Source organism: Triticum aestivum, chromosome 6B, assembly GCF_018294505.1.
Source record: "Triticum aestivum cultivar Chinese Spring chromosome 6B, IWGSC CS RefSeq v2.1, whole genome shotgun sequence".
NCBI lineage: Eukaryota > Viridiplantae > Streptophyta > Magnoliopsida > Poales > Poaceae > Triticum > Triticum aestivum.
Window position 1 is genome coordinate 371,134,065 of NC_057810.1, and position 4,380 is coordinate 371,138,444.

Below are 4,380 nucleotides of genomic sequence, written 5' to 3' on the forward strand. Positions count from 1 at the left end.
GGCGGCGCGGCGATTGGCGGCGGCGGCGCGGGAATCAAAGCGGCGGGGCGGTGGCTGGCTAGGGTTTCGGCCGGGTCGGCCTTCGGCTTATAAAGGCCGGCCGGGTCGGTGTCCCAGGCGGACACGACCCGGTAAGGTCGGCTCGTTTTTTTTAACATATTCTGCTGCCTAGAAAAACGAAGAAAAGAAATACTAAACGAAATCCAAAAATCCTGAAATAAATTGTCCCCGTCATCTAAAAATATAGCGGACAAAGTGAACATTTATTTGGGCCTCTAATGCAATTTTGGAAAACACATTTTTTCCTAATTTCAAATAAAATAGCAATAAAACTCCGAATAAAACTCTTATTTGATTTTAATATTTAACCTCCAATATTTCTTTATTTTGGGAAAGTCATTTTATCCCCTCTCTTTTATTTTCATATAAGAAATATTCAAAGAGAAAATAATTAAAATCAAACGATCCTCTTTTCAAAATTTGAGAAAACTCAAATATGAAAATAACGAAATCCCCAACTCTCTCCGTAGGTCCTTGAGTTGCGTAGAATTTCTAGGGTCAACCCAAAATGCATGGAAAATATGATATGCAATGATGATCTAATGTATAACATAGCAAATTTTAAAATTTGGGATGTTACAAACCTACCCCGTTATGATGAATCTCGCCCTCGAGATTCGGGTTGGCTAGAAAATAGGTGCGGGTGCTCCTTCCTTAGGTCTTCCTCTCTTTCCCAGGTGGCTTCATCCTCGGTATGGTGGCTCCACTGAACTTTGCAGAACTTGATAACCTTGTTGTGGGTGACTTGGCTGGCAAACTCGAGAATCTTCACTGGTTTCTCCTCGTAGGTCAAATTGCTATCCAACTGAATCGCTTCAAGTGGCACTGTATCTCTTAGAGGAATATTGGCCATCTCTGGGGGCACTTCTTCAACTGGGAAACATGGAACACATCGTGAACTCCTGACAATCCTTCTGGCAATTCCAACTTGTAAGCAACCTCTCACATACGTTCCAAAACTTTGTATGGTCCCACAAAATGTGGTGCTAACTTTCCATTAACTCCAAATCACTTAACTCCTCGAAGAGGGGACACACGAAGATACACTCTGTCTCTGACTTCAGAAACCGTCTCTTTGCTTTAGAATCCGCATATCTCTTCTGCCTGGATTGGGCTACCTTGAGTCTATCGTGAATCACCTTAACCTTCTCTTCAGACTCCTTAATCAAATCTGTTCCAAATAACTGGCGGTCTCCAACTTCATCCCACAAAAACGGTGTCCTGCACCTCCTTCCGTACAAAGCTTCGAAAGGGGCCATCTTCAAACTGGCTTGATAACTGTTATTATAAGAGAACTCTGCATATGGCAAATTGTCATCCCAACTGGATCCATAATCTAGCGCACAAGCTCTCAACATGTTCTCCAAAATATGATTGACTCTCTCGGTCTGTCCATCTGTCTGTGGATGAAAGGTTGTACTGAATTCTAGCCTGGTACCCAAAGTCTCATGCAATTGATTCCAGAACTTTGAGGTAAACTGGGTTCCTCTATCTGATACAATGGTCCTCGGAACTCCATGCAGACATACGATCCTGGTCATGTATATCCTTGCCAACTTAGCATTGGTGTAAGTGGTCTTCACAGGGATGAAATGAGCTACCTTCGCCAAACGATCGACTACAACCCGTATCGAATCATAGCCTGAATGAGTCCTGGGCAATCCGTGATAAAATCCATGCCTAGCTTATCCCACTTCCATCGGGTATCGGCAGTGGCTGTAGCAATCCTACTGGCTTCTAATGCTCTGCTTTCACTCTCTGACATACTTCACAAACGTCTACATACTCAGCAATATCATTCTTCATTCCGGTCCACCAGAAAATGTCCTTCAAATCTAGATACATCTTGATGTTTCCAGGGTGAATCGAATATGGCGAATCATGGGCCTCCTACAGAATCAACTTTCTGATCTCCGGGTCACTAGGCACATATACGCGGTCCTCAAACCATAAGGTATCGTGTTCATCCTCACGAAATCCTTTGGCCTTTCCTTTGCTCATCCTTTCCTTTATCTCGGCAATCTCCTTGTCCGTCCTCTGAGCTTATCTGATCTTATCCATCAAGGTAGACTGAATTTCCAATGCTGCTACATAGCCTCTCGGAACTATCTTCAAACTTAGCTCGCGAAGATCCTTTGCTAACTCCTTGGGTAATTCTCCGGTCATGAGTGTATTGACATGACTCTTGCGGCTCAACGCATCGGCTATTACGTTAGCCTTTCCAAGGATGATAATGAAACCTCATGTCATAATCCTTGATGAGCTCCAACCATCTTCTCTGCCTGAGATTCAACTCCTTCTACGTGAAGATATACTTCAAGCACTTGTGATTCGTGTACACCTCACAATGGTTTCCGATGAGAAAATGTCTCCATGTCTTCAACGCATGCACTACGGCTGCTAAATCCAAATCGTGTGTAGCATAATTCAACTCATGGGTTTAAGCTGTCGTGAGGCATATAAAACAACTCTTCCCACCTGAATAAGCACTCCTCCCAGTCCTCGATGAGAAACGTCGCAATACACCTGGTAATCCTTGCGTTGATCTGGAACAATCAACACTGGGGCTGTAACCAAACGTTTCTTCAACTCTGAAAAACTGGCCTCACATTCCTTAGTCCATTTGAACTTGGTGTACTTATTCAATAACTCCGTCATGGGCTTTGCAATCTTTGAGAAATTCTCAATGAACCTCCTGTAGTATCCTGCGAGTCCAAGAAAACTCCGGATCTCTCCAACTCACGTGGGTGCTCACCAATTTGTCACAGTGACAACCTTGGTGGGATCTACTGCTATTCCTTCTTCGGATATAACATGTCCGAGGAATCCAACTTCCTTCAACCAAAACTCACACTTGCTGAACTTGGCATATAAGTGATGTTCTCTGAGCTTCCCAAGTACCAAACACAAATTCTCTTTATGCTCCTCTTCATTCTTCGAGTAGAGTCATCAATGAATACCATGACGAACTTATCCAAAAACTCCATAAACACCTTGTTCATCATGTTCATGAAATATACAGGTGCGTTAGTCAAGCCAAATGACATAACGGTATACTCATATAGCCCGTACCTTGTGGTAAAAGCTGTCTTAGTTATATCCTGCTCTCAAATCTTCAGCTAGTGGTATCCTGATCGCAGATCGATCTTGGAGAATACTTTACCTCCTTGCAACTAGTCAAACAAATCATTGATCATCAGCAGTGGGTACTTGTTCTGGATTGTTACTTCATTCAATCCACGATAATCAACAACCATCCTCAACGATCCATCCTTCTTCTCCACTAGAAGCAGTGGTGATCCCCAAGGTGAAGAACTTGGGCGAATATACCCTTTATCCAATAACTCCTTAATCTGCTTCTTAATTTCCTCCAAATCCTTTGCGGGCATCCTGTACGGCCTCTTAGATATTGGCCCTGTGGCTGGCAAAAGCTCAATCAAAAACTCGATGTCTTTATCCGGTGGCATGCCTGGCAACTCTTTTGGAAATACGTTAGGGAAATCCTTCACCAATGGTACTTCCTCCTGTACAACTCCTGATAAGGAATTCACTTGAGTCCTCTTCGGCACATGCCGGGATACATACTTAATCCTCCTTCCTTATGGGGTAGTGAGCATAATCGGCTTACTGGTGCAATCAATGTTCCCTCCATACATCGATAGCCAATCCATACCCAAAATCACATCCAAACCTTGTGACTCCAGAATTATCAGATCTGAGGGGAAAACATGCCTACCTATGGTCAATGGCATTTGAAAACATCCTTGGCTTGCCATATGCTCTGCTCCAGGCGAGCTTACACTACAAAAAAAGACACATCAGTGACATTTTAGGCCAAACGAAACTTTTTTCTGTCATACATATGACACTTCTATGATGATAATTGTGATAAAACCCGGTATCATCATAGATGTGGTGGGCTCCTACTTCTGTGACAAAAAATCATGACAGAAAATGGGCTTTTCGTCCTGGGCGGGCCGGAGATGCAGCTGCATGACATTCTTTGGGCCGTCCATGACGGAAAAAACCATGGTAGAAGCGAGGGCGAGGAAAATTTCGGGGAGTTCCCGGGGGCCGAGAGATGCGCGTTTCTCTTGTACACGTACACGGGTGTGTGCGAGGCATTGGCTCTAACTGAACCCGAGCGAGGCGTTGGGCTCTAACTGAACCCGAGCGATTGCACTGCAGGCTACGCGTTACTGAACCCGAGCGATCGATCGATGGCTGTTAACTGAACCCGATCGAGCGATTCCTTCGCTACTGCTGCTAACTGAAGCCTATCGATGCTGCCTCTCTGGATGAATAGTGAGTGTTGGGGGG